Below are 13,509 nucleotides of genomic sequence, written 5' to 3'. Positions count from 1 at the left end.
AAGGAGGCCAGGAGCTCAGAGAAGCGGCTGTTACCCGTCTTAACACATTCTGAGGAGGGGACAGTCGGGGGGGCAGAAGGGCTCTATCCTCTAGGAGAGCCAGGGTCAGGGCCCCCATGCTCACAGGGGTGTGTAGAAGGGAGGACTGGGGTTCACCCGGGAGTGGGTGGAGAGGACCACTTTCCTCCATCAAGTCTCAGCACCGGCTTCTTCCAGCGCCTTCTGTCTGGGCAGTCTGGCCTGGGAGCTCCGACAGGGCGCAAGCGCAGGGGGCGGGGCCTGCGGGGGAGGCTGCACGTGCAGGTCGGACGCACGAATGAAGGCTGGGGCCGTGACCACCGGCAGTGAGATCTCACTAGCCCGGGTTGTTTGCTCCACGGCTTCCAATTGCCTAGAGGCTTGCAGTCGCAGATGTCAAGCTAGAGCAGGTTGGTGTCGCTAATGGGAACACGTGTTCGTACAAGGTACGGGGGCGCAGGGTTTGGAGGTCTTAGAGACAGACTGGCCTCCTCCTACAGGGAGGAAGGTGTTAGGAGACGTGGAGCCCAGGCCAGGACTCCGGGCCTGGGGAGGGGTTCAGACTGTGGCGGAAGCTGAGGGGCGTGCTGGAGAGGCTGCGGACAAGGGCAATGCAGCTGGGCCTAAGCCCCCTCTTCCACTGCAGGCGCTGGGCGCGGCCCCTGGCTTTGGCACCCCACGCTGAGTGCCCCCACGCCTCCAAGGCCTCATCTTCCCAAGATGGGGCTGCCTGGGGAGCCGGACTCGCTCAGCACGACGTGAGCCCGGGCCTCTGGGCACTGCTCCCCTGGTCGTAACGCATGCAGGGCAACGCATCCAGGCCAGCGGGAAGCCATGGTAAGGGACCTACCACCCAGGCTTCCAGTCCTGATGGGGGACGAAGATGACTCTCTTACTTCACAACACTTTACAGGATGGGTGCGGCTGTCCCTTTCTAACTACAAGCACGCTATTTTTTTCAGCGAAAATAATCTCGTCAGGAAACAACGAAAATTTTGGGAGCAGCAACTGCAGATCTTTCTTCTATGTGCCGCCCATGGCCCAGCAGCCTCGCCTGGGTCCCTGGTACCAGAATCCTGCCTGTAATCCCCTCTCCACTTTTGGGGCAGGTGAGGAATCTGAATCCCCAAGGTGGTTCAATGGGATTACGGGCCCTGCCTGTAAACCAAAGCCTGAAGGTTTTCTAACACTTTTGTCCATGACTTCCCTTCACTCTGTGTTCATAGTAGGAGATTGTGGCAGCCCATGGGGCAGTGTTTGTGGTTCAGGTTAATAGGAAACATTCTAATTCTAGCTATATGCCAGTTACACTGCTAAATACTGAAAATAGGTTCTCTCATTTGACCTCAACAACCCATGGGCTCCTTATTGTTACTGTCCTTGTTTCCCAAACTAGGGAGCCAAGACTCCCAGTCCGTGTCGGGCCCAGGCTCACAGCATAATCCAATCAAAGTCTTCTCATGTTATGAGACTAGTCTGGCTGAAAGAGGTACCCTAGAGTTTCTAGTCCCCTGTAATATTTTTGACAAGGCCTAAAGGTTCTAAAAGCTGTTATGGTGATGTCAGAAAAGTAGTTTGGAGGAAGAAGGACAAGCAAGACTTGAAAATGTCTGGAAGTCAGACATTTAGGATTTCATTCAGTGCATGGGGAGAAGGGCTGTGGGCAGGCAGGAGGATCCATGGGGTGATTCTCCCAAGTATCTTGCTGTAGATAAAGCATGTATATAGTGTACCTTTTGCAAGTAGAAAACCAGGTGTGATGAGAGCTTTTGAATTCATTAGTCACCGTTCCCAGATGAATAGTAGTCACAGTCTGAGCAAGAGAACCTTGAGCCAGCTTATGGCCTGTGACTACAGTTCCTCACTGTGTCTCTACCTGGCAGATGTTGGAATAGCACCTCCACCAAGAGCCACTTCCTTCAAGAAAGCTTATTATATATAAACCATTGGGTCTGTTTCTCTGGAGATTCCCTAATTGGTACAGATGTTGATATGCTATTTTGAAATGCTGCAGAGACAAGAATTGTGAGGGGAAAAGTGTTGAGTACAGAGGGTAGGGGGTTCTAACAGAAAACAATTCATAGTGTATCTTAAATATTCTTTGAATTAACAGGTTGAGATGCCTCTGTGGTTTTCCCACACCATTCCCCCTCAGGTTTAAATTATTTATCCTTTAGAGTTGTGGTTTAGGAGAATTAAAGTGGTGAGTTCTGGGAGTAGGAATAAAATTTGTAATTTTTAAAATTCCAACATAATTCAGACTTTGGTGAAAAAAGAAATGTATAAAATTCCAAAGAGTGAAGCCATCTAGTCAGCTTCTGGTTAGCTAGATGGAGACTCCAAAGACATAACCCATTTTTTAGTCTATTTCCCTCTCATTCTAGGTTTTGGCTTTCTCTGTGTTGGCCTCACTGTCCGCCACTATTTCAGAGTGGCAGAGATGCTCACAACATTTCCAGGCCTGTAATGATTCTGTGGCTAGTCATCCAGGAGAAGAGCATACTCTTCCGATAGTTTCAACAAGAATTCCAGACCTGACCCTCCACGGACTGGCTTTGAAGTTATCTGTCTCTATAGTTACATGAACTACCTTTTGTAGCTTCTAACCTCTTAAGAGGGCTTCCCAGGTGGCTCAGTGGTAAAGAATCCTCCTGCCAAGTAGGAGACACAGGTTCGATCCCTGGATCTGGTAGATAACCCTGGAGGAGCAAATGGCAACCCACTCTAGTATTCTTGCCTGGGAAATCCCATGGACAGAGGAGCCTGGCAGGCCGTAGTCCATAGGGTCACAAAAGAGTTGGGCACGACTTAGCAGCTAAACAACAACAACAAACCTCTTAAGACAGTGTTGAAATCCAAGCTGAGACTTCCTTTTCCTTCAGTAAAGGAAAATACCCATATGCATATGCTTATACAAAATATTCGGTCAGGTACGAGAGGCACACTGCATTCCTCGACAGTGAAACTGAGTTCATGAGATCAGCTGCACAACACTGATTTGAATGTAAGTACCACTTCTTTTATATAGTTAGAAGTTTCATCTTGGCTTCACTTGTCAGTTGTACAAATCTGTCTGGCAATGTCAGATGCCTTTCCCCAAAATGTATGAGAGAAACGTGTTTGGTGTTATTGACACCACTGCAGTGGTTATCCCTATGAATAGTGCTGAATACATAGGCTTAGGAAGGATTTTAAATCCAAAGAACTTTTGTTCCCTTTTGCTCTGTAAAGTCTGGTATTATTCTTCTTGTAACCATGACAAGCCTGAGTTATACCTGGTATGCGCTTGGTCTCTTTTAAAAGGCTACAAAGTTGGGAGTGCTGTTCTTAATATGCAGACCAACTGATGACCTGGGAATCAACCAGGTGGAATAGATGCCTACTCTAGAGCTGTTCTATTGTGAAGAAGGGTTCTGAAGGCCCCACTGATATAGTCATTCCTCCTTCATTGGTTGACTTCTGCAGATGTCCAGGGAGGAACTAGAGGCTGTTAACCAACTGGCAGAGTAAACTCAGTATTTTAACAATTGGTATGGATGTACAGGTGTGCACTGGCTGAATGTTGTGACTGGCTTCAGGAGACAAAATGACTATCCCCTTCTCTTTCTAGGTTTCAGAAATGGAAGTCTGTATTTTCCATGTCTATGGTGCTCAGTGAGTTTCCTGCCTTCCTTGTTGCTCAGTCCTCATTGCTCACTATCCTTAATCGAAAACCCATAGTCCCTATGTCTTATAATGTGGCACAATTCCAACAATATGCTGGCTATGGGGAAGAAATGAAAATGAAACACACACACATTGAACCTCAACAGGCTGAAAACATGAATGAAAAACAAGATGTGCATTCAGAAGGCCACACCCATGACGTAGGAAGGGTGACCAGTATCCCTAATGTTGACATTGAAACTGACAACATTCATCAAGAAACATATGGGGCTTTGATTTTTGTTGCCCAGAAGAGGGAGCTAAATGGCAAGAACCCTTCTAATTACATTCTATAGAAACGCACTTCAAGGAAGCTGTGTCTCGAAGAAAGAGCCATGGATGCTAGAACAGGGCAAAGGATCCTCTATAATAAAATTCTGGAAAACACTGAAACAAACTGTGGGTTTGTATGATGTGGCTTATGGTAAAACTATGCCAGAGAACGTACTGCAGCACAGTGGCATTTCACAGAGTTCCTGTAAAAGTAGAGGTGTGCTTTATAACCTCATGAGGGTAAAGACCACATTGCATATGAAGATGAACACAGAGATGTCCAGTCGGAGCAGTATCTTGATTTTGTAAGACATGATGAGATGTTAAAGTCAGGATTTATCATAGAGATGAACTTGGGTCAGGAAAATAAGAGATATGCAACTCTTTCCCCAAACCCACCACCTCCAAATGACAGAGATGAAATCCAGAATACCCGGAATTCACAATTGTACTAGTCTGCTAGAGATGGGAACAAGCTTCATCAGGAAGCTTCATGCTCCACTCTGTGCCAGCATGGAAGCAGTTAAAGACCTGAGCCTACACTCAGAATCATCTCAGAAGCCCTTTACTGCAGGGGAAAGTATGCCAGAGAACAGTAGCGGGAGCCATGGCTGCCCTGAGGCTGTGGGTGAAGAGGTAGAGAGCAACAGCTGCCCTGAGATGGCCGTCCCATCCCCTCCCTGCTTGGCTCAGGTCAGCAAAGTAGATGAGGGCATCCAGTGCGACTTGACTTGGTGGACTGAGGTACAGTCTGGGAATTCCCCTGAGTCTTCACCAGGAAGTGGTAGGAAGGGAGCAGAGCAGATGTCAGTGGGGAGCAGGAACCAGGATGAAGTCTATGAGGTGGAGAACAATGGCTGCGGGGGGACCGTTCCCTCCCCTACCTGGTTGGTCCAGGTCCCCAAAGTGGACGAGGGCATCCAGTGTGACATGAGTTGCTCTGAAGCCCAGGTAGAGAAATCCCCCCAGCAGATCCCCTCCAGGTATGAAGAGACAGCGTCAGACAGTGAAACCAAGGGATCTTGGAAACAGCCAATCACCAATAAGAAACTAAGTGCAGATAAAGAGGAAATGATCATGAACGATGAGACTGGGGAGGTGTCTAATGAGAACTTGAAAAGGTGTGCAAAGATTAAAAAGACTGTGAAAGGGAGGAAGCTGAAAGAGCTGAGCAGCTTCTCAAATGTTATGACAGCCTATTTGCTGAAGAAAAGAGCTGCTTTGACCATTGTTCTTCCTGAGGATTCAGAAGACTCTGAGTTGGAAGAGGAGGGTGACATGGATGAGGTCGAATGCCTCCTTGAAGAAGTGAGTCCACAGGGTCCTCTGACATCTTCCAAAGGAAGCTCTTATCATGAGCCTGGAAGGATAATCAGGGTGCCACCTGAGAGCTCTGTCCCTCCCCAACTTACGGTGTGGCCCACCAGAAATTAGTACAAGTTATTACAAGTTCGTGGTGAATATGAGTGTGTCCCTATGGTTTACCAGTGGAAACGACAGCGTAGCTGTGAAAGCACTGGTGTCAGGGTTTGAAGCAAACCCACCATGACCAAGTTGGAGGGACTGCAGTCCAGGAAAGCCTCTCACAAATCACTGGAATGTAAGTGACTAACGGATTCATATACTAATTGGTTGTCTGTGCTGGTTCCCTACCAGGTGAATCAATAGCATTTCTTCATTTTGAAAGTGTGTTGTCACTTAAACTGTACTGTCCATGTTCAAAGGATTTGCAAAAAGAATGTTAGAATTTCTGCCTTCTAGGAAATTGCAGTGTAATGTGAAATGAAGTGCTGCAGGAGAAGATGATAGAGAGCTGGGTGGTGGTGGGCTGAGATATTCAGGAGGACATCAGTCTAGCTGGATGACTGAGAATGGGCAGTCCACATGCAGGCAGAGACTTTTCACCCAAATTTAGGATCTGTTTGGAAATAAATGGACTTCCCTGGTGGCTCAGACGGTAAAGCGTCTGCCTACAATGCAGGAGACCTGGGTTCAGCTCCTGGGTTGGGAAGATCTCCTGGAGAAGGAAATGGCAACCCACTCCAGCATTCTTGCCTGGAAAATCCCATGGATGGAGGAGCCTGGTAGGCTACAGTCCATGGGATCTCAAAGAGTCCGACATGACTGAGCAACTTCACTTTTGGAAATAAAAGGATAAAGTTTGGAGTGGGAATGGAGACAGCAGCATGAGCTCAGATGGACACCCAGGGCAGGATTCTGTTTGAGATCTTCTGCCAGAGGGAAGAATTGTGAGGAATTGGAAAGAGGCTGAGAATGGGGTAAAGTAGGAGTGTTTCTCTTTCCTTATAGACTTTTATCCTGTAGGCAATAAGTGGCTAATCCAGACTGAGTAGAGAAATGAAATTAGGTGCTGTAGGAATTTCAACCAGCGGTATTTTATAGGAGAAAATAGAATGGAGAGTGGCTTTATGGCTGAACATCAGTTTTATTCAACAAAAAGTGTTGCAATTCAACAGAACAAAGTGATGAGTATCCTGACTTGCATGAGTATGAGATAGACACATGAGAGGCCTAATACAATTATATCTTTAAAAGGTTGGAGTTTGCACTTGAGTACATAGAAAAAAATGGTAACTTCCATGGAAAAGAGTTAACTTGGGAAGAGAAGTTGCTTTGCTTCACTGTGTGGGCTATGGTTGGGAGGAGTGTAAAATGGTGAGATTGAGGGACTGGACTAGCAGCCCATCCACACCTGGACCATCCTAGGACTGGTGGGGTGGGGTACGGTGACAGGAGTGGAGAGGGAGGGATGACCCTAAGGAGAGCTTTGGGAGATGATTATATCTGGGGGTGCAAAGAATGAAGCAAAGCAGGTAAATGAAGAATGGGACACATAGGGGCCCCAGGGAAGTTTGGTTCCAGTCTTAGTCCCCACACCTTTGGACTCGACATGTTTAAGCCTACTACGTCCATTTAGAAGTTGGGGTATTGTAACCTCTTAACTCTTGGCTGTAATCATAAATTCAATTCATGCTCAGTAATTTGGAAGGGATTTTTAAAAACAGGGTGACTTTAAATGAGCACTTTTTTGACTTTGGTGTGTTCAGTCCTTGCTTATAAAAGATGGCAAGAGAGACAGTTCTCAGCCACTGTGGTTAGAGACCGCTCATGCACAAGAAATGGAAGCATTGTGTAAGCTCCATAACAAATGAGACCATTCCAGATGTGTGAGCCCTAGACTGCAATGTCTAAATTGTAAAATGAATAAACTAAAACACTAGCCACCTTACCTTTAGTCATCTTCTACATTCCCCATGTGGTTTCCCATCAGAGTGCAAGTGAATCTTTTTCTATTTGGGGAAATCACATCAGTTATAAATTTACCCTGCCCCTTCACAATATTGTAGTTTTCAGCATTTTCTCCTTTGGCCATGTCTGAAAGAAAGTCTGGGAAATCTCCTGGCGGTCCTGTGGCTAGGACTCATTGCTCTCACAACCGAGTTGCTGGGGTTGAATCCTTATCCTGATCAGGAAACTAAGATCTCACAAGCTACATGGTGTGGCCAAAAAAACAAACAAACAAACAAACAAACCTGATTGAGTTGTTCTGTGTAGAAGACAATGAGAACGCAGTTTACTCCAAGTTACACAGTCAACATTTTAATTTCCAGGCTGAAGACTCTCTTCTATAGTCTTATTTTTGGCTAATATTTTTTGCTGCCACAAACTATAGAATTGTGTGGAATAGTGTCTTGAAGATTGGTCATTTTCTTGAAAGATGTGTTGTTTTTTTCCTTTTGTTTTTTAAGCATCTTGGATTATTTAATGTATAAACCCCTTCATCTCTCAGGTAACTGTGGGAGATAAAAAACCAAGGTCCCTTACAAATTAACAGAGATCAGAGGCAGATATTACAAAGTGCAGGAAATATCCAGCAGCTCTAGAGGTTGCTATCTATCCTGTGTTCAATTTGTCTTACGATTTGCTCTTTGGACTTTGGGGTTTCCTACTTGGTGTCTGTTCTGCCCTCCAAAGCTAACACTGCTTATGGGCAACAACAAACAGCAGGGTTCCACCCAGGTAACAGACATACCTTGTAAGGAAGGCCTTACTTTTCAAGATTAGAGACAAAGCCTTTCAATACTGTGGAATGTTGTTTTTATGCCGGTTTTCACACTTAACTCCTAATGCTGTTGATGGTATTGTAGGTTACATGGAATTGTGGGTTACATGTTGATGGTATTATGAGTTACATGAATGTATATTGTGAGTTACAGGGAATTTTGTAAGTGATCCTGGCAGATCTTACATTCAGTACTGGAAGCTTAGCAACTCCCTTAAGGGTGGTAGCATGCCAGGGTTCCCTTCACACAGGTAACCCTTCCTCACAGTCAACGCCTGGTCCTGGAGTGGTGGCTTGATAGTCCCTTAAAGGCCATTTCTTCCCTGCAGTGGTCACAAAGGGAAGAATGATAACTAAGCTCAGACTGTCAAGACCTTTAGCTTTATCCTAAAAATGGAAACTATAGATATTGGTAATGATTCTCTGTATAACATCTTGAGTCTGTGATACAACTGGTTTAAGGAAATGTATTCCATTGTTACTTCATACGAAACAAATTGCTGAGTTCCAGCTTCAAGGAAGAGCTAAATCATATGTGTTCTTTCTTGATTGAACTACTAAAGCATTATATCAGAAAAACAAGTTAAGAAAATGTGATATTGTAAAGCCTTTGGAATTATAAATTGTAAAAGAGCAAATAAATTGAACTGCAAGTGTGTGATTTTTTTTTCAAGATTAAGACATTTTATTATATTAATTAGAGTAGAGGCTAACTGGTTTTAATTAAAAAGAAAAAACAAAAAAAAAACCCTTAAACTAGAGTAATAGAAAAAAGGGAGTTTATTTCTCTCTCATGTAAAAGTTCCAAAATAGGTAATTGAGTAGGTTGGGAAGAAGGCTCTTCTCCATCAGGTAGGCCATGCTGGGACCAGGGAGGAAGGTCAGTCTTGCCATCCTAAACAGATGACTATGTCACTGATTCTAAGATGCTCTAAAAGGAAGGAATAAAAATTGAGTAAAAGATCACGCAGAAACAGCTCATATCACTCCAGTCCTATTTCATTGGCCCAAACTCATTCACGAGGCCAGACGGAAATAGAAAACCAGAAACAGTAGTCTTTAGCTAAGGATCTGAAAAGTGAAAGTGAAGTTGCTCACTCATGTCTGACTCTTTGTGATCCCATGGATTGTAGCCCACGGAATTTTCCAGGCAAGAGTACTGGAGTGGGTTGCCATTTACTTCTCCAAAGTGTGTGATTTTTAAGCATTTTCTTCTCCTCTCAAAAAGGTGACATTACTCATGACATCACCAGTTGTTATGAATAGTTCTGTAATCTCCACAAATCTCTAGATAAGGAGAAAAGGATGGTGGAGTGGAGGGCATAAAAGATTTAAGCATTCCCTACAAAGAGGAACTATTGTGAAGACAGAAAGCATACCGACTAATTTATTTATAAATGGAGGCCAGGCACATAGGAGGTCCATGGATGGATATTTCCAGGGGTGGCCTGTGGAATTATGTGCTTTACTTTCAACCAGTGTAAGTGCTTAGGGATAAAGGAAGCTGTAGGCAAACAAAAGAGCTTTATACTCAGAATCTAGGACTTACGTGGTCAATTCGTGGAACCAATCTCCCAATAAATGGTGGTTAGGTTTTCGACTACATGCTAAAAAGATTTTAAAGTGATCAGAGGCTCTTGCAAGGTTATTCGGAAGAGCAGAGCAGATGTGAGAGGGTGGGGGCGCCTCCAAGAATGGGTTCATTCAGTGTTGCTTCCAAGTTACCCTGTGATGGAAATGTCCTAGAGAAAAATGTCCTTTAACTCCCTATGTGTGTATGCTAAGTTGCTTCAGTTGTGTCTGACTCTTCAGTCATGTATGACTCTTTGCGGCTCCATGGACTGTAGACCGCTAGGCTCCTGTGTCCACGGGATTCTCTAGGCAAGAATGCTGGAGTGGGTTGCCATGCTTTCCTCTGGGGATCTTCCTGACCCAGGGATAGAACCCATGTCTCCCGTGGCTCCTGCATTGCAGGTGGATTCTTTATCCTTGAGCCACCAGGGAGGCCACTTTATTCCCTATATTAACCAATTATCCCTCAAGATGGATTAATCCCTCAAAGTGATTAAGCACTACATTTTTTTCATGTGAGAAGCAAACAATGATAGTGTTTCCACGGCTGGTCTTATAAGGCCTATAACTTTGTCTAACTCCTTAAGGATTTTGTTTAGATACTCCCCACCCAAGGCTGGATTATGTGATACTCCTGTGTGTTCTGGCATCACCTGTATCTTCACTTTGATAGCCCATTTAATGACATGACAGATGAGACCTGTAACATTCTTAACTTCATCAAAGGACACAATATATTCCTTAGAGTTGTGAATTAGTGTAGCCAATGCAGTATCCCCAAGGGAGAGTAAAGGGCCTGGAACATCGTACATACGCAGGTATTTGTGAATGAATGGCTTAGTGTTAATTTTATGAGATTAAGTCAGGCCTTGTGGGTTGGACCCTAGAAAGTGAGGAAGACAGTGATACCAGTATATGGAAAGGGAAGCACAAAGAGAGAGGACAGTACTAATGAACATTTTCCTGCTTTGTAATTCTTTCCAAAGTCTTGCCTTTATCCTAGAGGAGAGATGAAAAGTCAAGGATGAATTTGGAAAGTGGGAGTCTAAAATGAAGGGTAACTCCTGACCACACCCACCTTTCATCTACCCAAGTGGCCATCGTACCTCTGTGGCAGGTTGAGTTCCTTAGGACCAGACTCTGGGATGGAGATTTGGGTGCAGGAAATTTAATGGATGTGCTATGGGGAATAACATGTCTGAGGGGTCAAAGAAAGCATGATTAAGTAGAGAGAGGAGTTTGGGTATGTTACAGGCACAACAAAGGCCTTGGCCAGTCCCATTGAGAGCTCATGAGCTATAATGACCCAGAATTGTCCCAGTTAGGGCAAGAGGCTACATCTTATTTTTTTTTTTTTGAGGCTACATCTTACATTGCTGCATAGAGCAGTCACTGTGATGCAGGATGCCGCTGGAAATGAGGCATGGCCTTGGATGATGATAGCTGTCTTCAAGAAAGAACAGTCCCTGGAAAGGGGAAGTCATTTGCAACTGTTAAATAAAGTCAGCTGTTGACTAGCAGGTGGGAGAAGGTGAAATATAACACAAACAAGATGGTCTCTGCCCTCAAGAATCTTCCAGACATGTGGGCAAGCATTAATGATCACAAATGTGGTAGCTCAAAACAATATCCATCAACTTCTGGTCTCTGGTCTGATGTTTAAAGAGGTTAGAAGTCTTCACTCTTTTCTAACAAGTAAAACTAATGATCAGATTTTCTTAAATCTGTTAGAGAATCATGGTCACAGGGTAAACCACTGACCCAAAAATCAGAGAGATGGGCTGATAAAGACTCAAAACTGACTGAAGCAGAAGCCTTTGTGGGAACCAGGGTAGGATACTTTGCTATCTGCCACAAAAAAAAAAAAAACAAAAAAAAAAAAAACCACACCTCTGGTTTTAGAAATCTCATGAGTTGGTTCTGATCACCCAAACAGTCACCCTTTGAAAAAACCAAACTGTCCAGAAATGTAATCTAATCATGGGAGTAAAATCCCTTCAAGTAATGGTTCTACAGGTTTGGGCAGGAAACCTGGGGGCCGTTTTACAATTGTGTCAACCACAGCCATGGTGACAGGCTAAGATACTTGTAAAGAGAGGTCTGGTGGCTTCTTTTGACTTCCTTAATAGGATTAGCAAGTGGGGTGGGGGGAGGTGGGGGGTTTGAGGGAAAGATTTTAGGATGAAGAAATTTGATTGGTCAGCTTTATGGGCTCAGCAGTCTGGCAATTCTAATTCCCAGAGGAGGAGGAATTTGGTTTGAGGTTCTTTTGGGTAATCTGGGCAGAAAAACCAGAGGTCAAGGGAGATAACAGGCTTAAATGATGGCCACAGAATGTAGGCCAGAAATAGAAGACAGAGAAACCTGGAGTGAGGGAGAAGCACAGGAATTAACTTGCAGGGGCTGCAGTGAGTGGAGAGATTCCAGTTAAAGCAGAAAGTGGAGAAAGGCTTTAGTAAGAGGTTAAAAAATGTAGGCCAGAAATAGAAGACAGAGAAACCTGGAGTGAGGGAGAGGCACAGGAATTAACTTGCAGGGGCTGCAGTGAGTGGAGAGATTCCAGTTAAAGCAGAAAGTGGAGAAAGGCTTTAGTAAGAGGTTAAACATTTAGATCAGCAGTTCTTCAAATCTGGTCCCCAGACTAACAGCATCAGCATTGTTTCGGAACTTGTTAGAAATGCAGATTCCCCAGTCCATTCTAGAATTAGTAAACTGGAAATTCTAAAAGTAGGAGGAGGGCACAAGAATCTGTTTCAACAAGCATTCCAGGTGATTTTGATGCCCCATAAGCTTCAGAATCATTGATATTCTTCCATATTGTAATAGAATCTGTTTTATTATGAATGGGACTCCAGCAGGAGAAAGGAAATTCCTGAAAGGAAAATTTTCTGCTGCATGCTGAGCTAGAAATGCCAAGGATTAGTGTAAGACATTGCTTGACTTAACTGGCCTTAGGGTTTTCAGAAAAAACAAGTTCTGAGCCATTCCAGCCAGTTGTGTTATTGATACACACTTTTCAAGACCAAGACTAAGAGCAGTTGGAAGAAAAGTTATGACCAACTTAGACAGCATATTAAAAAGCAGAGACATTACTTTGCCAAAAAAGATCTGTCTAAGTCAAAGCTATGGTTTTTCCAGTGGTCATGTAGGATGTGAGAGTTGGACTATAAAGAAAGCTGAGCGCAGAAGAATTGATGCTTTTGAACTGTGGTGTTGGAGAAGACTCTTGAGAGTCCCTTGGACTGCAAGGAGATCCAACCAGTCCATCTTAAAGGAAATCAATCCTGAATATTCATTGGAAGGACTGATGCTGAAGCTGAAACTCCAATACTTTGGCCACTTGATGCGATGAACTGACTCATTGGAAAAGACCCTGATGCTGGAAAGATAGAAGGTGGGAGAAGGGGACGACAGAGGATGAGATGCTTGGATGGCATCACCGACTCAATGGACATGAGTTTGAGTAAACTCCAGGAGTTGGTGATGGACAGGGAGGCCTGGCGTGCTACAGTCCATGGGGTCACAAAGAGCCGGACATGACTGAGCGACTGAACTGAACTGAGGAGCAGTTTACTGAGGGGAGTTGGGAAGGAGTCAGCCTGGCCTACATCAGTTATTGTTGAAGGAGGGGGAAATCCCCCCTAGGGGAAAAGGCAGGAAGTGGGAACAGTGAGTTCCTGGGACCCTGAGGGATGAAAGCAGTAAAAGACTCTGGTGGAGAAGAAATGACCCTTGCTTGTGAGCAAAATCTGGCTCCACTTCAGCTCAGTAAGTACAGACGCCCTCTCCTGGCTGCAGGCAGCATCTGGCCCTCCTGCCTCAGCTGCAGCAGTCAAAGCCACTATCAGCTGTCCTTA

Source organism: Cervus elaphus, chromosome 18 (genome assembly GCF_910594005.1).
Source record: "Cervus elaphus chromosome 18, mCerEla1.1, whole genome shotgun sequence".
Lineage (NCBI taxonomy): Eukaryota > Metazoa > Chordata > Mammalia > Artiodactyla > Cervidae > Cervus > Cervus elaphus.
This window is presented reverse-complemented; position numbering follows the sequence as displayed.